Source organism: Marmota monax, unplaced genomic scaffold (genome assembly GCF_021218885.2).
Source record: "Marmota monax isolate L192 unplaced genomic scaffold, Marmota_monax_Labrador192_F-V1.1 WCK01_AAM20220418_F8-fsc00003, whole genome shotgun sequence".
NCBI lineage: Eukaryota > Metazoa > Chordata > Mammalia > Rodentia > Sciuridae > Marmota > Marmota monax.
The window spans coordinates 19,989,734-20,014,652 of NW_026694084.1; the positions used below are offsets into that span (position 1 = coordinate 19,989,734).

Here is a 24,919-nt window from a genome sequence, read left to right on the forward strand (position 1 = left end):
TTGAACCTGTGCATCCTTTCCACCACAGCACAACTGATGCAGATGATTCATCTATGATGAATAATCATTCATTATTATAAAATAATATGAATGTTTTTCTTTTATGGCCCTTAATCATTAATTAATGAGTCAGGATCATATTTCCCTCAAGTCATATAATATGTAATTTTAATATACATCATTTTTATTGTTTTATAGTTGATTACTTGAAATTGACTGAAACAACAAAAAATTGACAAAAAGTATCTAATTATACATCCTTTCTTTAGAACCTTTAACATTTTCAGTTTAATCAATGGTATTTTTTTTACATTGTTAAGAATACTATAATCCACATGCTATATAGTTGGTATATTCCCCACACCAACTATTTCTAAGACTGTACTTATAATTTCATCCAAAAAATATTTTAAAAACCCAACATGATAATGATCTAGAATTTGATACCAAAATATGTTATTCCAAGTAATAGTGTCTTGCCTATTGTCCTTAACAATCCAGTTGCCTCAGGTTTTCTTTGCATTGTTTGCTGCTATTTTTTGAGATGTTAGAAGCTCTTTATGCAGCTTTGGCCTTGCATTTCATACCTCACCAAAGAGCTTCCTGAAAATTTATTTTTGGAAACATTGTTTAGGAGACACAATGAAGAATCTGAAATAGAAACACTGATTGTTAAAGTATTAATTTCATTCTTATAAAGAGGCATTGATGAATGCCTCTTCCCTTGAAGTTTCTCAATTATAAAGAAAAATACCTGGCAATACTAGGGGGAAAAGAAAACCAAAAAAACTTATTAGGGACTAAATTTGCTCTCAAATATTGTTTTTTAAAACTATCTTGATCTCTAATGTGAATGTTCCTTCATTCTCCCACTTCCCATTTAATAATTTAAAATGCAAATTTTCTCCTTTTCAGCTTAGATAAGAATTGAAAAACAGCTAATAATAATTTTCAGTGCATATTTGAATGTATTTCTTTATTTCCAAAATGATTTCTTGAGAAAACCAAAAGATATTAATATCTGCCATGTATGTTTATGACCCTGACAAAATTTGAAGATTTACATGTTTTACAATTTAGAAGATTTGTATAAACTCTGCTAAATATAATCTATTATATGTTAATTATCTACCATATTTTAGGGTGTTGTGCTAGCCATGCAGTAATTATGTTTATAGAGTGAATGTACTAGAAAGAGGCGGAGTGATCTAAATTATTGGTGTTAAAGTAAAGGGGTTCTTTTTTTCTCTGAAGCATTTAAATATACAATAAAAATCATACTTTTAGCCTGGAGCCATGGCACACACCTGTAATCCCAGGGGCTCAGGAGGGTGAGACAGGAGGTTCGTGAGTTCAAAACTAGCCTCAGCAAAAGCAAGGCACTAAGCAACTCAGTGAGACTCTGTTTCTCAATAAAATAAAAAATAGGGCTGGAGATGTGGCTCAGTGGTTGAGTGCACCTGAGTTCAATCCCTAGTCCAAAAGTAAACAACAAAAAAAAATGCTTTTTGAAATAACATCATTTTTTTCAAGCTAAGATTTCAAAATATATTGTTTTGAATAGTTTCTAAGACCAGAGCTAAAATATTCAAGTTCAATGTGTGATTGACTCAGTTAAATCAGATTTATAAAATACATGCAGAGAAGAATGAGTCTAGTTAGTATTTCTCTAAATTGAATATATGCTTGTGTGTTAGTTCTTCAGCATTGTGACCAAAACATCTGAGTACCCAGAGAAAAAAATAAATCAACTTTAGATGTGGTGGCCAGAGAAGGCTATTTTATAATAATATGGTTTAGGTTGAGACTTGAATTTGAAAAGAAGACAGTAATGCAATGTTCAAGAGGTTATAGTATTCCAGATACAAAAAAATAAACCCATTATCTCAATGCATCAGGATCATATTTAGAGCAGGAAAAGTTTATTTGGGGCTCATGGTTTCAGAGGTTCAGTCCAAGGTCAACTGACTACATTGCTGTAGGTCTGAGATAAGGCAGAACATCATCCTAGAAGGGCATCATATAGAGTAGCTGCTCAACTTATGTCAGTCAGAAAAGCAGAGAAAGAGGGAGCAGCCAAGGACAAGATACAGTGTCTAAAGGCATGCCCCTAGTGACCTACCTCCTTCAGCCATGCCCCACTTGCCCTTAGTTACCATCCAGTAGTCCATGCACATTGGTAATCCATCTGCATGTATAGATAATGTAATACATAATATATTATAAAATATATACACAATAAATATATCATGTAATAAATGATGTAATACATCAAAGCCATAAGCACTGATGAAGTTACAGCTTTAATAATCTAGTCATTTCACCTCTGGACATTGCTCGAGTGCTTAAAAGGTAAGTTCTTTAGGGAACATTTTTAGATCCAAACCATATAGCTTTTTTTTGTTATATTATACATATTGTATAAAATAAATACAACAAATAAAATCTTTTTAAACAAATATCCCTGTTTAAAAACAATAGCATGTTATTATAATTTTATTCAGCATGGATTCTAGCGTTAGTATAATTCCAGCCATCTTTCTTTGCCCCACACCCACTTTTTGAATACTATTCTTATTCCCAAGAAATAAAAAACTACTCCAGGATAAAACCTACCAGCCTAGAGTCCTGCCAGTCTCTCCCTGTTCTCTCATTGAGAGATAGGAGACAACTTACTGGCCCCTGAGATGGGGAGGTACTGGTTTCCATGTTCTCTCCTTGAGAAGATAAAGGGACATGCCAGTTTTCTTGCTCCCCTTCTGAGAGACAGGAAAACTGCCTGTCCCTGTTGCCAAGAAACAAACTTGCCTTCCATAAGATCAGGGGATGCTTACTATGTCAGTCAACACTAAACTCTCTAGGGAGGGTTGCTGCCTCTCTCTCTCTCTCTCTCTCTCTCTCTCTCTCTCTCTCTCTCTCTGCAAAGATCAGCCTTGTCAGTCTCCTGAGGATAAACCCACTTCTTATCCCAGGTGTCTGTTTGATCAGTCCTGCACCACTTTTCTTTCATCTGGTAGAGGGCTTTTGGAATTTTTTAAGTTCTACATGAAGATTTTCAATCCATTTCAGAGACAATAAAACAAATATCCATCAGGATTTTGATATGTTTTCTTTATTTTTTAGTATTTTAAGTATTTTAAATAATAGATTTCTCCATTTGCATTCTCTCCAAGCTCAGACATCGCTAGGGCCATGTGTTATACATAATTTTAACTGTTATAATTTAAATCACAATTATTTTTCCAGACTTCGAAGCTCTCTTATTGGAATTCAAATAAAATCTAAACTCTTTATATGCCTAAAAAGACGTTCCATAAATTGCTCCTTACTTATTACTCTAACTTAATTTTAAACCTGTTCTTTATGTTCTTTGTACCTGACTTCCCTTATATTTCTTTGAAAAACCAATATCTTTCTTTCAGAACCTTTGCAATTGTTATTTTCTTATGTCAGGAATTATATAAAACCTGAACATTGTATGACTAAATTCTTTTCATACTTGAAGTCTCAACCTAAACCATATTTTCACAGAATGGCCTTCCCTGGCCATGACATCTAAAGTGGGTTTCGTCCTTCTCTGGGCTCTATCACAGACCTCTTTTGTTTTCTTCACTGTAATTATTACTATTTTATTTATTCATTTACATTCTTATTCTTCATTCCCAACAATGAAGTAGAAACTCTGTGGAGTTGAGTCCTCTTGCTACCTATGATTTGCTACTGTAACAATATTAGGGAATGCGTAAATATTTTTGGAATAAAATAATGAAATAATTACTTATATTTCCTATCTTTCCTCCTCAAGAAATCAAATGTAAATTTACTTTCCCGACATATTTTTGTCATCAAAATAGTATAATTTGGTGGATTTCCAGGCTACCAAGCATCTAAGACAACATTCCTCCCTTTGGATTAATATTAATTTAACTTTTCCAAGTACCATTATAAAAGAACCTTTTCACTTAAGGTCACATATGAAAGCAAAATTAGTAGAAAATGTTTCAGTTCCAAAACCAGAATTCCATTTCCAAAAAGAAAAAGAAAAATTTTGGTTTTGTCCTGGATAATCTTGAATCACTATCCTCATCATTGGCGTTTAATTACCCCACTTTCACATTTAACATCACTAAGTGCTATTGTAATGTTTGAGTATTTATTTTGTTTATTTATTCCTACTTTGTTTCTCCTTTAATATTTATAGATCTCCAGTGTTTCCTAATACAGATAATATTTCCTAGGAAAAAGTACACTGAGATTTCCATGGTAGAAAAAGCACTATTAGAAATCACCAAGTGCAGGGATGCAGTTCCATACACCTATAATCCCAACTACTCATGAGGCTGAGGCAGGAGAATAGCAAGTTCAAGATCACCCTCAGCAACTTAGTGAGACCCTGTGTCAAAACAAAAAAAGAAATTAAAAGGTCTGGAGATAAGTCTCAGTGATAGAGTATCCCTAGATTTAATCCCTGGTAACCCCGCACCCCACACACAAAAATCACCAAGGAATAATTGCTTTACTTCTCCAAAAGATCATATTCTGGGTCAAACACGTCCATAGCAGTATATATTAATGCAAAATGACCCACCAAAGTTATTCATAGACAGAACTTACTGTGCCTAATGGTGGCAAATGAGGCAAAATATTTTTCAATTTCATTCCAGTGTTAATTGTGTTTATATAGTAAATATCCATTTATTCTTTAACATGGTTTAAATAATGTTTCAAGTAGAAAATTTTTAATTTTCATTATTGTTAATCAATGTATTGAAGCTTCAGAGACACTGTGTTCTGGTATTGATTATGGTTTTGAACAACATGAAATGGAATTTTGGGATCCAAATTCTTAGATAAATTCTAGCTATTAACATTTATCTTGAATCCACTTTGTAGCTATGAGAGAGAAGTTTCTTCTCTGATAAATATATCAAAGGATTCTTGACAAAAGATAAAAGGCATCCCCAAAGAGGGAGAAACATTTACAAGCAAGCATGAAATCGTATGACATATTAGAGTGGCTGATAGTTGAACATAGTCACATGACCACATTTCTACTTTTAGCCATTCCTTCAAAAGCTAGGATTTAAATAATGATCAAGTCTTACTTTAGTGTTTGATTCTATTGTCTATCATGGAATTGTTATAACACTTACCTTCACAAAAGTACATGATGTAAAAGTCATCATAAATCATTTATTGAATACATGTACGAATTTTCACAAACTTTTATTTCTTTCCCTATTAGAACTTTAAACTCCAAGTGTGGCATCCAAGCCATTCACAAACCCATTCATCCTACTTTTCGAGATGGCTTTCTTTGCCTAGGTCATTAGTTTTTTCCTAAATATATTATTCATTCACTTCTCAGAGGTTTTACTATACTCTTATGGCAAAATGTCTCTTGTACAACTCCCATCTCTGTTGATATATTCTCATCCCAATACCCCAAAATGCAGTATTTATTGACCTATCTCCAAATCTCCATGGAATTTATGCTTTGCCTTTGATTTTGTTTTTCTACAGCTCTAAAGTGTCTGGCTTTATTATGAAATTAGAGAGTAGAAAGTCATTTTGAAGTGAATAATTGATTATTTTTATTCTAGGTATTTATCTCAGAATAACCTATAAGAGGGGGAAAAATAAAAATAAAATGTTTGGCCATGAGGTGACAATTGTTTAACATAGGTTTTTGATATATAGAGGTTAATTATATTACACTCTCTAATTTTGTTTAAGTTTGAAAGTGTCTACAATTATCTGAAGAGGAATCTTCACAAAATTTATGTTATTTCACATCAATTAGATAATATGCCATTTTCTAGCATAGTTGTTTATGTATTTTCTCAATCATATCTCTCATCTATATTTTTCTGAGAATAAAGCCAATATTTTTTAAAAACTTTTTTTCAAATAGCTACTGAAGAAAATTTGATTAAATTGAATGGAATACTGACATATTTAATATGTTTTATGAATTTAGCTTTTGTCCTGTGAAACTGTAAATTATAAAACAGAAATATTAAATACATATATATTTCAGTATCTGCCTCATAAGGCAAAGTCTGAGTTGCCTCTAACAATTTCATTAATGATAACAGAATTAGGTTCATGTTCTTTTTTCCCTTTCAAGTATATAGTCCACGAAAATCAAGCATGATCTTATTGTTTGCTTTTAGTTTGGGATGATAGTTGCCCTAACACTAAGTGATAGTGCTCATAAGCTTAATGTAAGTCAATGATAGTAGAAGGTTATCACAAGAAAAGGAGAGTAGGATGTAGGAAAGAATTGCAGATCAATTATATCTAAGAATTATAAAGTGAATCTTCAAGCAGGGAAGGAATGTGTCAGCTACTGAATTTGGGATGGGAAATAAACAGTCTCAAGAGATTCCAAAGACATCAACAAAAGTATTAAAGGATTGTGAAATAGGCTCTGTGAGGAATAGTAGAATGAATTGTGATTATTAGCTGGTAAAGTAAAAAGCCAAAAAGGAACTTAACACTTTTCAGATATATGAAAGAAATTGCTCATGTGGGAGAATTCAAATGAAAACAAAATTACAACAAGTAGGTAGAAAAAAAATGTGAAGTATTTTAGACTCACATGAATATTAGTAAAAGGTTGGTGATAGTCTATAGTCCTGTACTACTGAAATAAAATTAAAGTGAGGGCAAAATAACAGTGAGTCCATTGACTCAGTGTTCACTCAAAATTTGTGACTAAGCAAGGTCAAGTGCAATTTTCTCCTGATAATGTAAATATTTGGGAAGACAATTTTTAATGTAAAATAACAGGCTATTTCCTCAAAGTATCTTGTAATTTAAAAATTCTATGAAGTGTCATAGAAATTTTATTTTGAATATACTCACATTAGCACACAGATCCATTGTTAGTATTATTTGTTCTCTTACTGTTTGAGCAATTAACGTATTATTTGTAGACTCATTTGACCCCATAGCTTATATGTTTGTGGTGACAGGGGGTGAATACAAGAATTAATCTATTAATGTCTTGGTCCTTAATTTCATCACACTTGAAATGAGGAGCTGGATTGCATTATTTCAACTTACTCTCCTGATAAATTTTTAGATATTTATAAGTGTTTTACATTCTGATTTGAATGCAAATAGAACATGCATATAGCCAGTAGGGGGAGTCCCCATCTTATCCCCAGAAACACAGCAGCTCATAGATTTTGGCACACAATCATAGAAATCTGATTGCTTTATTTTCCACCATTCTAAAAGCATGGGGAAAGTATATTTATCCCCAGATTTTTAAATGCAAAAATATACAAGTGTATTATGATGTAAAATTGGTCTGAGGATATAATAGAATTTTTACTGTTTAAAATTAGCATTTTCATTTTATCTTCATCAGGATTAGCCACTAGTCCCAACAACCACTAAGAAGCAGAATCAAATCCTCTAATCTTTCAATAACAGGGAAGGAAAAGATTTTGGCAGGAATTAAACATATACAGATGGTATTCCTATGTTCTGGCCTTCATACATAATACGTGTTTTAAATTTTGCTCAAAACCACTAGAGGAAAATAAAAATTTTTTCTATATTGATTCAATTGAAAAATTATTTTTCTATTGATCTAATGGAAAATATAATAATTACTGATGTTATCTTTGATTTTATGGACAAATTTTTTAATTTTTATCTCTTATTTCTTTATTTTTTCCCTGTATGTCTTCTCCCAACACTGTTTAGTTTCAGTTTTATATATGGATTTGAACCTGCTTAAACATGTATTTACATGGAAATGTGTATGTCCTAATTTGTTCTGTTTGTTATGTACATACATATGTATATGTCCATATAAAGCAAAATGTTTATTGACTTTGCTATTATTTTGAAATATCATCAACTTTTTGCTTTAAAAACTTCTCTCAATATTAACAGCATCATAAAACTGAAAAGGACCTTGGAGTTCCTTATTTTTAATTGAGTTATTAACAAAGATAAGAAAGTCCAGAGCATTTATCACTTATCTGAGGTACAACATAAAGTTGCTGATTGAACTGAAACTATGCCTAGCTCATCTGACTAACATACCAGTGGATAGCCACTATGATACATTGTTACCTGTAATCTGTCTTGCCCTTTTTACAAGAGTCATCCATATTTTCTGTGTATCAGCTTCACCAAATGCGTATGAAGGAAGAAACACTTAGCATCCTCATTTCTGTGAAGTCACAATAGGAGTTAATGAATTAACATTTAACTAATTATATCCATAAAATTCATATCTAATCTAATATTTCTCTCTTAGGACTATCCCAATCTCTCTCTCTACATATGTTTATGTTCACACCTATGAATATCTGTATCAGTATACATCCATATTTACTTTTATGTAGAAATGCACTTATGTAAAAATACTGAGAAAAAGAACAATTTGCATTCTTCACTTCTCATGCCACCCTTACATACCCACTGTACCTTCAGTCTATTTTCATTGGCTTATTAAAATTTAAATGTTGTATTTGATTATTATTGGACTTACTCTATATAGACAGTTTATTGACCTCTGATAAGTAAATCATCATTAAATGTTTCAGGTGAATATTTAATGTCTCCTTCATAATTTTATATTCTAAAAGAAAATCTGAAAGACATATAGCAACTCAACGGCATAATCCTTTTCATAAACTACTATTCAATAAATATGAATAAAGGGATTAAAGGTGGGAATTGCAAGTATGAAGAACTAGTAAATCATGTAGTTTTTGAGTAGAACATTTTCATACTGTTTTTCAAATCCAACACCTATATTACCTATTAACATTTTGAGCCCAGCAGTGGAGGAATTGAGGGTATTTGAAGCTTTTCTAATAAAACTCAGCAGGAGTTGGTGATTTCATCATTTTATTCTTATTCTGATCCAACTACTTAATTCTTCTTTGGGCACACTCCTATATATGCTTTTTTGCTAAAAAGTGAAAAACATTCAACAAAAGAACCATCACAATACAAGAAGGATTTAGCAAGAGGGTTGGTTTAATGCTGCTTACATCCTTATTCATGCCTGGAAGTCAATAACCGAACTCATAGTTGGAAGACAGTAGTCTACAGTATTGACACATAAAACAATATTTAATTGGAAATTGTGAAATCTCATTTTATTATACACAATGTATGAATGGGAGTTTATGTTATATGTAAAATTCTATCAAAAAAATTATATGGATTAACCTCACTTACAAAATGCAAAATGATGCTATTCCACAATTGCATATTGGGAACAAATAGCATGTATTCTTCATGTGTCTTTCAAATCACTGCTTATATAGACTGCAAAATAAATAGTTGTTCTATCAGAAGAGGAAATTAATAACATATAGTGGTGTCCATGTTGCTGTCAATCAGTCAACAAATATATACTAATATTGAATGAATACTAGAAATTACTAAGAGCATATATGCAATATGTAAAATTTCACTTTGAGTTTAGAAAATAATCTGGAAGCTATTTTCTACTCCCCTTTCTATTGAAGGGAATTTTCAGAGTTCAGAGGCAGCTAGCGGAAAGCATTCTAAAACATATTAAAAACTAAAGATCAGCACACATGTACACAGATCATGCCCAGGAAAATAATAAACTGCCAATACTTTGCAAAGAGTATCAAAAAAAGTAAATTGCCAAAGCAACAGAACAAAGAGAACAGTAAACAAAGATTATTCCCGAGAACAATTAGTTGCTGAATATTCCACATAGAATATATCTCTATGTAGAATATATTGCTATGTAGGATATAGATAATATAGATAATATTCTCACCTTTTCTCTGTCTATATGCATGTATATATAATATTAAGAGTTGATTTTAAAAGTTACTAACATAAAATAGGTGTTGCTTATGTAAGAATATAATACATAATAGGAGTGACTTACATAAGAATGAAAATATCCTGGGGAGGAAATAAAAGCAAATCAGATTAAACTGGAACTACTAGGACAAAGGTCTTTATTGATTAATTAGCAAAAAGAAACTTTAAATAAGTGGCAGAATCATACATAGTTAATTTTTGTTATAAAGGGTTTTTATCCAAAATTTAGAAATAAGGCAGAAGATGGTAGTGTATCTCTGTAAAAAACAGTTAGTTTTTAGTTGTACCTGGACACAATACCTTCACTTTATTTATTTCTATGTGGTACCAAAGATTGAACCCAAGGCCTCCATGTGCTAGGCAAATGCTTTACCACTGAGCCACAACCCCAGCCTCTAGTGTGTCAAAAAGCCTCACAAAAGGTTCTTTAATTCTGTAAATAGAACTTTCATTTTCTCAGTTAAAAAATGATTAAAGAGCACATCCTATGAAATTATTTGTTAAAATAGTTATTTTATCTGTAAAGAAATAGATAATTTTATTGTTTAAAAAAGATAATCTCAGGTGATTGTCTTATCTTCCCTGAAGTATAATAATCACTTTTGTACTAAGTTTTGCAATTTATTTCAATACATTGTTTTCTTCAGCACTAATAAATTATTAGAATCAAAAAGGCTATTTGAACTAATTTTATCATTGTGTCGGTTTCCTCTCATTTGGAGATGTGTATATTCTATACTTGTACACAGTGTCAAGTCCTGTTTAGGTTACAACTTGCTTATGTTTATATGGCAAAAACTTCAAAGACCCTTCTAAATGTGGTTGTAGTATTTGCTTTGGCTTTAGCCCTAATGATTACAGTCAGACTGCAGTGTAAACACACCTAAGCAATACCTCATAAGTAGTGGGTAAGATGTAAATTTTACCTCAATGTTCTTCATTTATATAGCATTATAATTTGATATTAAAGTGAAAATAAGATTTTAAAATGTATCATAAACACATAAGAGCATTTTCGTTTATTTAACACTGGCTTGAAAATAAATCAAATATGGTTTTAAAATATAAATAACGCCTGTTTGCTGTAGCAACATATATTTAATGTGATTAATTCAGAAGATTACTCAATGCCTTTCATAAATAGACATTTACAAAAGTGTTCAATTGAACATAGAAGATGACATTAAATTATTTATATATATATATATATATATATATATATACATACATATACATATATATGTATGTATATATACATATATATGTATATATATCAAAAAGTTAGATTTCTGAGGAACAGAAATATACTTCCAAACAGCCTTTGAATCATAAGTGTTATTTGATTTAATATACAAATTTCTAGTTGGGCATTTGGTGGCACATGCTTATAATCGCACCAGTTTTAGAGGCTGAGGTAGGAGGATTACAAGTTCAAAGCCAGCCTCAGCAACTTAGCTCGAGCCTAAGCAATTTAGCAAAAACTTCTCTCAAAATAAAACATAAAAAAGGCTGGGGATGTGGCTCAATGGTTAAGTGCCTTTGGGTTCAATCTCTGCTACCAAAAAATAAATAAATGAATGAATGGATGAATGAATGAATGAATGAATAAATGTGTGTGTGTGTGTATATAAATATGTACATATACATACATATATATGCACACAAAAAAATTTATATAAATATATATACACACATAAAATTTCTAGTTTTTAAAAGAACTAAAAATATAAAGTACTAAAGAAATATTAATAATTTGATATATTTTTCTCACATTAATGCAGATATTGAAGAATAAGTACATATTCAAAAATTATTCTTAGCAACTCATATTTGATTGAAATAATACTAATAACAAATAGATGCATTTTGTACCAAATCTTTAATTTTAAATATTCAACAAACTGAGAGAAACATGTATAATAAACAAAAATAGTCAGTGGCAAATTCTGTTCTCCTATGTTACTTTTGGTTTTGCTGTCCAAAATCAATTAAGTCATAAAAAATAGAAATTTGAAAAAAAATCAATTTTTAAAAACTCATTAAAAGAAAGTCTGCTAACTTTCCTTTTAAAATATAGGAACAAATTTACTCAGTATATATAACAAATAAGTCATTCCATCTATGAAATGTTACCTATATAAGTAATTTTTAGATTTTATTTTATTTTTTATGAGATATGGATAAGTCCAAAATGAAATTTACAGAACCAACATCACAATGTATATTAGTGAATTTGACAGGATTTCAACTTCTGGAACAGCTGAGTGCTGAAGTTTAGCTTGTTTGGATTATGAGATTTTTTTTCCCCCAGATGAAGCACATATTTTAATTTTTCTACTTGAATTTACTGTATATAAATTTTATAAAACGTATCTATATCTCTATCTATATATCTATCTGTCTATATATATTATAAGAAATAGAAATTATTATTTGGAAAACATCAGGCTGAAAACATCAGGCTGCCCCATCTGCAATTCAGTTCAATCATGCTAACCAACTTTGAGATGTATGCAAAAAGAGAAAACAACTATACATCAGTTCAATTCAGTTTCTTTATGCATAAATGCACTTCTGACAAAATTATAACAAATTATATTGAACAATGACTTATTCACTAAATTTATTTATTTACTACTTTCAAAGTTTTATTTGAGAATTTCAAAACAGATATTGTCTAAAGAGTAAACCTGACCTCAGAATAAAATAATGAACCAAACTGACCAAATAGTGAACCAAACTGAAATCCTTTTTGAGGATATAGTCTTGTGGAAAAGTCATATATTAAATACATAAATATTTTAATTATATATTGTAGTAAATTGCATGAAGAAAAAGAGTGTGTTTACCCTGGCAGAATAAAGATAAATAATAGTCCTAGATTAGGGTGGACAATAATGGAAATTATATTGAACAATGATTTTATTCACTAAATTTATTTATTTACTACTTTCAAAGTATTATTTGAGAATTTCAAAACAGATATTGTCTAAAGAGTAAACTTGATCTCAGAATAAAATAATGAACCAAACTGACCAAATAATGAACCAAAATGAAATCCTTTTTGAGAATAAAATAAGAGATGTTTTTATGAGATAAAGGAGAAGGACCACCATCCATAGACTCTAATGAAAGAGATTGCTTTTAGAGGAAACTCCTTTATGATTGTCCAGATGCAAGAATGTTTGCTGCTTTAAAGCAGCAGATCTCAATCAGAGAAGATATTACCCTCCAGGTCACATTTGACAATGATTGAATACATTTTTAGTTGTCACAATTGAGTGTATGTAGTGTGTGTGTAGTGTGTAAGTGTGTGTGGGTGTGGGTGTGGGTGTATAGAAAGAGAGAGAGAGAGACAGAGACTGAGAGAGATTAACACTGTAATCTAGTGGGTAGAGGATAGGAATACTATAAAATATCTTAGAATGCACAGAAAGATTCTTGTAGGAAGCTAAGCTTGAGAAACTCTAAAGAATGAAAGAGCAAGCTACCCCAAATTGCAGTGCTACATAGAATGAAACTGTAGAGATAGACAAAGAAAAGATTATGAAGGGGTTTACATTCAGTGACAAAGAGTTTGCATCTCGTTTTATTAAAAAAAGAAAAGTGAACTGGCATTAGGTTTAAAGTAGATAATAACATTTCATTTACACTTTAAAAAAATCATCACTCTGTAAAACATAAATCAACAATTTTTTTTTTTAAATAGAAGGATTCTGCAAGTATATTCTTAAGGGGAACAAGCAAGTTATAATAATATGAACCCATTTTGGCAAATATACCATGTCATTATCTTCTTTTACATGAAATTAAGAAAATTACCAATCTGCACATCCCCTTTTTATGTAAAGGTTTTTCTGAGAATTAAAATATATACATATATTTTGAATATTTTATGTATAATAAAATAATTATAGATAAAACCAAATTAGAATCCCAGCATGGATATTATAATAGTCCAGGTGGAATATAAATAATACAGGTTTGGTCTAGGAAGGAGGCAATAACAATTGAGTGAACTGGGCTGATTCAAGGCAGTGCAGGTATAAATTGAGCATTAGGTAATGGGGTGACTGAGTAGAAGAGGAAAAGTAGCTGGCTAGAGGACAGCAGAATAAAATAGACATTATTATTGCTGTATGTATATATGTGACTGTAGAACCAATATGATTCTGCAACCAGTACACTCAGAAAAATGAGAAATTATACCCCATCTGATTCAAATGTATGGTATGTCAAGATCATTATACTGTCGTGTATAACTAATTAAAACAAATTAAAAAAAAGAAATACCTAATAGCACCTAAGTGGGTCAGATGCCAGTAATGAAGTAAAGATTGTGCTTATAAAACTATTTCATATTGGATCTACATCCTTAAATGTTCCAGCTCTATTTGTAATTCACTAGCATTTGAATTTTATTGAGAATTACTCTAATAATATGATTGTTACGTGTTTTATATTCTTGTGTGAATTTATATTTATCTTATAGCCACAAAACAGAAAAAAAACTCTACTTGTCCTTACATGTGTAGGGGAAATTTGTGTGTCAATGTAAAATTATTATACACTAGAATATATCCCTCCAGTTTAATCAACTTACAATTTTATGGAAACCATTTTACAATTCTGCAATTGTAAAAAATTATATAAATTATAGAAAACTGCTATAGCAAAGCAAAATAATTCCTGTCAATGGGCTTGCAAATTCAGTTTTGGCCTGTAGATGTTAAATTCACTTCCCACACGCTTTGTGGAAAAAGCCAATCACGCCTTCATTTGAGTAATCATTTCAATATTCCTGGTTTATGTCTATTCTTTGAAGGATTATCTTTTTAACTGATTTAACATCTGCTCCATTCCCTCATTGACTAAAAAGTAAATATAATACTTATAATGTGTTTATTTTGATATTTCCAGTAGTTTTGCCTGTGTTGAGAAAAATTTCTTTTCACATATTGACTTTATTATATTTTAATTTAACAATGTAATTTTCCCCCAGGCAAATTTAAGTTACTTGCCATCATATCCTTATATTTCTCAAACTAAGTCATGGATAAAATATAGTTGAAAATACTATCTCTGAGCTATTGTTTTCTCCAAAAAAATTATTTTGAAAAATCCATTGAAAAATTTACACAAAAGAAATGAATGTATGTTTCTCTCTTTTTTAATTTGGAAAGTATAAATAATTTTTTAAAAATAGGTTTTATCATAAATGTCTTTTGTTGAAATGGATTTGAATACAAGCCTTGCTGAATACAAAATAACTGCTGCCGGTTTCCTAGTTTGGGAATGAGAATCAAACACAATTTACTAACACATCCAATTTTAAAACCAAAATGTCCCCATTGATAACCTTCATAGAAGCACAAAAGAAAAAAAAGTCTGAAATCATTTCTGTTTCTGTGACTCAAGCAAATTGGTGTATGAAGCAATTGCATTTAGCTTATTAATAAGTCACCAAAGGAAAGTTCCATCTTGCCCAAGGAATGCTTTATATTCCCATGTTGTCTTTGATGTGTGCTACTAGGAGACAAAATGCTTTGTAGAATTGGAAATGTAACCAGAAAACAGTGTCTTGACATTCTCTAGTCTACTGGAAAACAAATAAGTCAGAAAAGGAAAAAAAAAAAGGAGAGAATGGGAAAAAAAAAGGCAAACCTCAGAAGGCTGCTTCTCATTTCTTCCCTCAGGCCTTTTCCAGGCAGTTAGCTCTCCAGGCTAGGAATAGATCCAGATTCATTCCCGCATATGAATGCCAAGCTCACACAATGATTCTTGACTTCAAAAATAGATGTTTCTTTTCAACAAAGTTGTCAAATTATTTTAGGATATTTTCTCCTTATTTGCACAACTGATATTAATTTATTATCATAGGGAAACTAAAATAGTTTCTTACATGCTAGTGGAAAGAGGAGCACAATTAAATGGTTTTCATAGAATAATTAAGGTAAGTTGGGGGAAGTCAGTTTATATAGGACACTTGGGAATTACAGAGGGTACTCTGAAGTAAAACATTAACATATGAAAGAGAAAAAAGAGAAATTAATGGAAATAAAAAATATTCAAGGAGCAGAGAGAGATCCAGGTATTTAAAGACTCTGAAGTTTATTCTGCTTGGGGTCCCACTTGAAGAAGGAAAACTGTTATAAGCATGGTCTAATCATATATTTATTAAAGGGATATTTAAAGCACCTTAATGTCCTTCACATGTTAGTTTCTGGTGATACAGTGATGAATAAAAAGAAAGTGGATGTTTCTTACAATCTTGGTCAGGGAGGGCAAGAAACACATTCATTAAATAGTCAAATGGCTGCTTCACTAGAGGAAATAAGATGCAATATTATGAAGGATGATATATCTGAAAAATTCAGGAAATACACAAAGGCATTATGAAAAAGCAAACCTTACAATCTCACCACACAGTAATAAACTATGACAATAACTTTGAAATAGCCTATCCTATTTTGTTTTGTCATCCACAAATATATGATTTTGATAGTCTTATGATCATATCATATATTCAGATTTATATCTATTCATTTTAATTACATTAGTGTCTAAAATTATTTAATGTGTTTTACATATCTAACTATAGTTGAGTATAAAACAAAAAACATTTGTTATCATCCTATTGCTGGAGAATTTTTGTTTTAAAGTTTTGTTATAAATATTTCCATAGCAAACATCTTTGAATGTGTATCTAAGCATCTACTTGGAATTCTAAATGAAGAATTACTTGTACAAAATTGGTTGAGAGGATTTGTAAATAATTAATATTTTCTAATAAAAATATTATGGTTTTGCTATATCTAGTCTTAATTTATTTAACTTTATGCATTTAGCTTTTTCGGTTTCTTAAATGACTTTTCCATTTGAATTCTATATCATTTGGAGTGAGTGAGGACTTTAGTGTTTCTCTTCATTATTTTTGTGATATTTTCTATAAAAACAAATGGATAACAGCATACTTAAGGCATTTTAAACAAAAATTTTAAAAAGATATTAGTAATCTTTTTTAAATACTAATACCACATAGTAAAATGAAGAATTATGACTGATTTTAGAATAAAAATCCTGCATCTACACTGGAAGTCTCATATATCCAGACATTCTATTCAACATATATTTTTCAGGCACTTCTACACAAAAAAAAATGAAATAGTTGCTAAACATTCTAGACTCTCAGAGAATGCAATCTGACATTAATATTGACAGAGAAAATGTGCAGAAGCATGGGTTAGAATAAAAAGGAAGAATGGTCACTCCACAGAGAGGAAATTGCATTTAGGCATAGTGGATAAAAGGAAGAATACCTGTGTTAAGAAATGTAAATAGTTGCAGGGTGACAAAGTATAGGGAAAGTAGAAAAGTTGGCGAATGAAAGTAGAGAGATGGGCCAAGATCAGTTTAAATGACTGAAGCATTAAACAAAGTGGTCACCTGTGCAAATTTGTGCTATAAAAAGATACATTTTCAAGGATCAAAGGAGATATTTCACAAAAACCAAGGGAAATAATCAGAAGTCTACTAAAATTGCCCCTCCCACAATTGTGGGGAAGGCTTTATGCAGGTAACCCCCAGGAGGAAGGGAAATGGAGGAATACACACTTGATTGAGACAGAAATGTGTCCTGCTGCTTTATTCCATGATCCACCCTTAAAAGGTAAACTATGCATTTATTGTCATAATCTATAATAATAATTGGCTTCTCTCTCTTCTAATAGACTATAGTGTTCTGGATAAAAAAAAAATTATCATATACCTGACATTGGGAGGATGCTTAAAATATGTTTAATAAGTGAATCTGTTTCTTCTGAGAAAATGCATTATTCGTTTTTAAAGGTTTTGAATGAGAATCTCTGGATATGGTGTATCAGTTGGGATCCAGTCGAGAACACAAAAACTATACTAGTTGTTTGAAGAGAAAGAATAGATGGGGCATTTGGTTAAATAGATGTTAAACAACAGATAAAGTATAATCTTGAAGTATTATATAGGAAATGACAGCAAGTCCCATCTCTCGACCTAGAAAAAGGAGAAGAAGAATTTGGCTATAATAGAACTCAGAAGCTCATTGAAGGAATTGAAAGATCTGGGAATTGAATCTTGTGGAAAAGGGCATCACTCTGATGGCTCTAGGACATCTGACAAGGCATGATGAGGTTGCTTTTTGGGAAGTGCTAAAAGAATCTAGAAGATGGAATGAAGTGCCATTCTTGAGGTCAATATCAATACTCCACTACACTGCAAGGAAAAGGAGGAAAATGGGGAAACTCAAGGATCTGCTCTCCTCCTCTTTCCATTTGCTCTTCAGTACATTTTACTTGTAGAAAATAGAAGAAAGCCTGTTGAAGAAGTTTAATTTTAGTTTGCATAATTCCAGCCTAGAAACCTAAAACAGAGCATGAATTTGTTTTTTTTAAATAATTGACAAAATGGAAAATTTGGAGCTTAGAGTATACCTAAACATTTACTCTAGGATCCTAATAAGTAAAAGAAATAAGCATTTGGGGAAAAATATACTCATTTAGGAAAAAAAAAAGTAAAAGAAAATGATGACTTATCATTGTCCTAAAATGTTAGCGACAGATTTTTTTTTTATTACCAAGACATTATGATGTAATGTATAATATAAACAAGCTCACTGAGTTCACCAAGGGTAGGCCAGGTTTCAGTACAGACAAGTAATATACTACCAAGAAGAGGATGGGGGAAAAGGGAGAAGGAGAGGAGGTAATGGAGGAGAAAGAAAAAGCATGGAAGAAGAAGGACAAGGACAAGGAGAAGAGGAGGAAGAAGAAGCAACTTAACACTTGAGTTGGGCTGGGGTGTAGCTAACTCAAAAAAGTATTTGCCTAGCATGTTTGAGGCCCTGGGTTTGATGCCCAAAACCACAGTCAAATAAACCTTGAGTTGACTCATTCCATGGCCTTGCCCAACACTTTCTGGTTTTTGACTTTTCTTGTGGGGAAAAATGTTAAATATAAGTCCACACTTCAGAGAAGATGGCAAGGTTGGGGACAGAATTTTTGAATTCTTCAACATTTTCTGGAAACCATGGGAGAGGATAAAATCTTCCAAGGAAACTGTACAGAACCAGCTAAAGTGCCCCAAATGGTAGTTGAGAAGCAACAGTATTTAGAGTGTTAGGCAGAGGCTGAAAAGAAAAAAAAAATTGGAAAAATACTAAAAGGTGCAATTCAAGAAAGATGAATACTGCTATCATATTGCCATTTTAATTTGTTTTTTTATTAACATCGAGTTGAATGGTTTTCTCATATTTAGATGTTTTAGTTTTTCTTAATAAAGTTATCTATTTATGTCTATTAAATTTTACTTGGGAGCTTTTATGTTGTTTTTAGACATCTTTGTGAGTCTTTCAAGTTGATATAGTTCATAGAAAATCTCCAATGACATTGTTCTAACTGCTCCTCTGAAACAGCCTTAAATTTAGTAACAGCTTAAAAAATATTATGCCCAAAATGCAACATGTTTTGGAAAAATCCCAGATATATGGAAATGCAATCCTAATTGTGCCAGTATTCTTTTTTTCCTCTTTATACCTCTTTTTACCTTTTTATTTTGTAGGCAGAATCCAAACATAGTTTTTAAGAATGGGGGGAGTGAATGTATATAAAGCAGACTTCTTTTATTTCAGTCTCATTTTGCCCATTTGTAAGCTTAGCTCCTGTGCAAATCATGTATCTTCCCAATGACTCACTTTCCTTTTCTCTAAAATGAGGATAGAAATATGTGTCACTGAACAAGTTGTTTTGAATGCAAATTGGATCGATGTACAAAAACAATTTCTATCACTTCCTACACATAGGAAACATCTAATAAATAAGAGCATTTACATTTATTCTCTGTATTTTAATTTGTTTTTTATTTTTTATTTGATTACCATAATACTGGCACATACTATTGATAGATATGTCCTGTCCTTCTATATATATACTTATTCGACACTCCATGTTTTACAAATGAGAGAATTAAGGCTTGAAAGTCATGATGTTTTAGCCCCAAAAGCAACAATTGAGTTTTCAGTGTCAATCACAGCTATTAGACTACATTCACTAATCATTTTCAAAGTCAGATCCATAAACCACTGTCTCAGAATAAGCTTCACTGTTTGGTAAATGAGATTACTGAGCCCCACCCAGTTTTACTGAAAATAAGCTATTTGTATTAAGCCCATGCATTTTATTTTCAAGTATCACTTCAAATGCTTCTCAAGCACGCTAAATCAGAAACTCAAAATAAGATCCAAAATTTATAAGAAAGGGTAGCATGAGGGAAAGGAAATTTTAGGGATGGCATGTTTTGAACACATACATTATGATATATTTCAGATCATATTTTAAAACTAAAACTTGGAAAAATTATTTTTTTGACCCAGAAAGGCAAAGACTATTTTAAACTGAAAGTATGCTTTTATATAAGATCATTCTGTAGTATCTTCAGGAAAATTCAAAACAAATTGAGTGATGATTTGGATAACAAAATTCAAAGTTTTTTTTTTTCATTCATTAATTGGACTTTTTTTCATTCATTAATTGCTGACTTCATTGCTATGGATCCAGCAATAAAGGGAAGAGGAAAGACAAAAATTTCTTCTTTCACTTGAACATAGTTACATTTTACCATCCCAGTAAGTGACCTCGTATCAATGAGACGGAAATGAGATAATGTCTGCAAAACTTTTTGCAAACTGTAAAATGTAATGAACTCGTAAATGACTTTTGTGAATACAGTAGTACCTCTACATCACTTGTCAATTTCATTCAAATCTTTAATATTCTACAGATACACAAGGAACCCACTATTTCAAGGACAACATGAGGCATTGAAGCAACAAAAGTGAGCATAACAAAAATCCCAGCCATCAAATTGTTCAGGATTAATTAAACAATCCCAACAAATAGCAGAGAGTTGGGGATTTGATATCTTCCTGGGGATAGTGAGGGAAGGTGAAACACTGAGGGAAAGCTGACAAGGAATTCAAAATATAAATGTGACTGAGAGGTAGGAAAACAGTATCATTCATAGAAAACCCAGAATCCTCTGACATTGAGGCACATTCAGAAAGCCAGTAGGTATAAGAGTGGATGAAGTACTATGTTTGGGAGAGGGTCAATGTAGGCCTGGACAGGCCAATGGGAAGTGGAGTCACTCATTCAACCAATGTTTTTATATTTATATACTATGTAGGTAACACAGACTTAAAATCCAAGGTTTAAGTTGAGGATATCCCATAATCATATTTTCATTTTATGTTCAGAGTTGAGGCCAAAGTCAAGCATAATTGTTCTCATGGACAAGAATACCAATATGATGAGAAGAGATGGCATAGGGATATAGTGGAGATGATGAATATTAATGAATTTGAGGTGGAACACAATGGAGAGAGACTGGATTTCTCGTTTGGATGAATGCATAAATAAACTGTGGTACCATTGCCTGAGAAAACCATTTTAAGTGTAAAGTAATTAGTTTGCTTTTGTGCCTTCTGACCATCTGATTTGGCATGTATCCCACTGAATTTTTTAGTATCTTCTCTAAACCATCTGACTAAGTTTGCTTAGGAAACTGACATTCTTAAACTTTTGATAATTTTCATATACCCCTCTTAAATGTCTGACACAGAATGGGTATCCAAACATGGTTGTTATTTGAACTGAATATATATATAATATGACCCACAAAATAGACTACCAAGCTAACAAAATTCCCAATGAGGAAATTCAATCTAAAGAGTAACATTTACATGATTACAGTTGTGAAAGTTCTTAATTTACCAGCATGAATTCCTTTCAGAAAAGGCATCTTCAGCTATCTGAATTACTCTTTTCACAATTTTAGCTTCATTGACTTTCATTTCAGAGTTATTTTTAGCATACAGATATTAGCTACTGAGACATATTTGGTAATCAAATAAGATACCTGTTTATCATGCGTTTCTAAAGCACCATGGGAATAATTGCAGTGTGAATTTATAAGCCCTGGAAGTTTTTTGAGTTACAGCTGTCTTTGAGGACATAGTCACTCCTCTTCCTACTCCCCTTTTCTTTTTCAGCCTAATTACTGGGTGATATTTATGAAAATAAATCAGATGTAAAATGTCAACTTACCACATCAAAGTTGTTAACAAAATAGTGAAAGTCTATTGGGATTAATATTAAATTTGTATTGCTTGCCCTGTGGAGACCTCCCACTTGTTGCTAATTCCTACTGTTAACAGACTTAAATAGACTGAGAACATGTAATCAGGACAAAATAAATACTTTCTTGTACTTTTAATGCACTATTTTTATCATAAATCTTATTATTCCTCTTAAATAAATCTATCCTTTGAAAGTTCTTTCTAAAGTAATGGAGTTACAGTGAATCATTAAAGCTAAAACAGCAGCAATAACAATAACCAACACAAAAGCCACAACGAATTAGGCTCTTAATACTCTTGGTTCTCCATCTTCAGTTTATTCTTTTGTCTTTTCCACAGAATACTTATATGAAATAGTGCAGTTATGATAAAGTGGCTAACATGTTTTCAACAATTTTGTTGTACCACATATTGGCTGAATCACATATATGGCTTATATGATTTAATTTTCACCATGAAAACAGTCTATGAAGATGAAACTGATATTATCTTCACTGTGCCCTTGAAGAAACTAAATTGAAAAAGGTTTAAGTAACTTTTCCAAGGACACACATGTTTTCAAAGTCATACAGGTCTGAATTTAAATTCTGGCTTCACCATATGCTGGCTGTTTGATCCTGGGAGAACTGCTTAATCAATTGAAGACTGAAGATGCCAACTACCCTGATTTTCAAGGGACCGAGGGCTTTTCCATAATACATGATTTTTATGCTACAGTTCTGACAATCTTGGGACAACAGATCAACCTTCCCTATTTGAAAAATGAGCATAGTGAAAGTGCCCAACTGGAAGAATTTTGTTGACTGTTAATTGATAACATTTAGAGTACTTAGCATAATAACCAACACATAATGAGTATTCAATAACTGAATTCTTTTTGTCATTATTGTTCTTATTTTCTCCTTTATCCTCATTGTCTGAAACATCCTTGCTGTATTTCATTATGTGTGTTACTATGTAAGTTATTTTATAAAACCTACACTGATAATGCCACCGTCTTGCTAATAAACTATGATGATTCCACATTATGTATTTAATAAAGCATCTATTATTTAATAAAAGATTTTTCCTTCTCTTTAGTGAATTTCTTTAGAAAGTATATGGGGTAGAAACAGGATAAGTACAATGGGCAGATATTCCAGGCTTTATATCCAGTTCTATACATTCTTAGCCTTGTGAACTATAGAAATTATTAGACTCTCACCACATTAGTTTATTCATTTTGAAATGGGGGTGCAATAATATTTATCTCATTAAATCTCTGTAAGCATTATGTGAAAATTTGATTGTAAATTATCTTGCCAATAAGAAATCCCACTAAAATTCATTTTACCATCTGAATTTTACATCTACCTTCCCTTTTAAATTTGTCAATGCCCCTACATCTATACAGTCACACAATAGCAAAAGAATTTCATATGGTATCTCACTTGTTCACAATGTTTCATTTCTGTGGAATTTTCCCTGGGAAATTCTTAATATGGAGAAATGTTATTATATTTTAGGACCCAGATAAAATATCTGTTGAATGTTTTCTAAAATTCTAAAATAATCATGCTGCACTGTTTATCTTTTTTGCACAGATATCATGTTCTAATTGTAATAAAATAATTAAATTTGTGTTTCAACTTCATTTAACACCAGGCCATGATCCCCTTTAGAAGTTTACATGGCATTTTACAATTATAGAAAAAATACTCCTTTAATGATCAGTTAAGTTCATGGATAAACAAGGGAATGCCTTGTCTTTCTTTTATATTTGCACCTGTTCAACCAAGGATCTAGCACTTAAAAAAATAGCCCACAATAATTGAACAATTAAAAAAATGAATTATGTATTCAAGTAGCCATTATCTTTTGACATTGTCCTCTTATGAGTTTATATACTTATTCCAGTGACACTTTTACTACTCAAAATGTGTTGGAAAACATTTTGAGGTCCTACTTACAGGTCCCATTGTTTTCATATTTGGAAAAACAAAGAAAAGATGTTACATGTTAGTAGCAGAATTAAAAAGGCAACTTGATTATTTTCAGTAGTTGATAATGCTGTATGCATTAGAAAAATAGGAACTGAAAGTGGTTGAAAAATACAAAGAAATACTGGCAAATTCTCAGACATTCTATTAAAATTATATAGACTGAGTTTAGTACATATATACTTACATAGACACACTCAGCAAAAATATCTTCAAATATTAAGAAACTAAGCAGAAGTTATCTATAGACAAGTAAAGCAAAGTTGACCTAGAAATAAAGGCTCACAGTAGGCCCTGCTTATGCACTTTTCAAACATTACAAGTGTTCCTCAAGTCAGTTTGCTATTATGAAGCATTGGAATAATTAGAAAAGCAAATTTAATGTGTAAAAATGTTCTTGTTGGTTTCCCATTGTGGTAACATGGGATAATTAACATTCCTTACAGAGTTCCATGACTTTAGAACTTTATTTTCTTAAAATAGCAATGCTGTAACTGTGACAGTGCATGGCATTAAGAAATTATGGTAAATTCACATACATAAATACCACATTTTCATACATAATGCCACATATTCTGTATTTTCTAAATTGTGGCACAATTGACTACTTTGTTGTAAAAGTTTATGATGCAATCATATATTATATTGGCTTTCTTCAAAAGTATACATCTTTTCTCTCTAAGTCGGGAACAAGGCTTGTGTCTCATACTTTATTACTGTTCACTATAAAATCTAAAGGGGATATACTGTGCTTGATATATACTATTGATAATTTGAAATTTTTATCTCCTAATCCATTGCACAACACTCAAAACTATTAAGGCTCATATATTTTGCACTGAAAAAGAATTTCCAAGACATAAATGAGACTTATCAGGGGAAAATACTGATTTCAAAAAATCCAACCTACTCTTTATACTGAAAGATA

At 31.3% G+C, this 24,919-nt stretch overlaps 1 protein-coding gene across 5 annotated transcripts in view; it reads right to left on the reverse strand.

The window, feature by feature from the left end:
- Positions 1-24,919, reverse strand: part of Csmd3 (CUB and Sushi multiple domains 3) — a 1,151,628-nt gene that overhangs the window by 1,077,759 nt on the left and 48,950 nt on the right. The window lies entirely within an intron of this gene.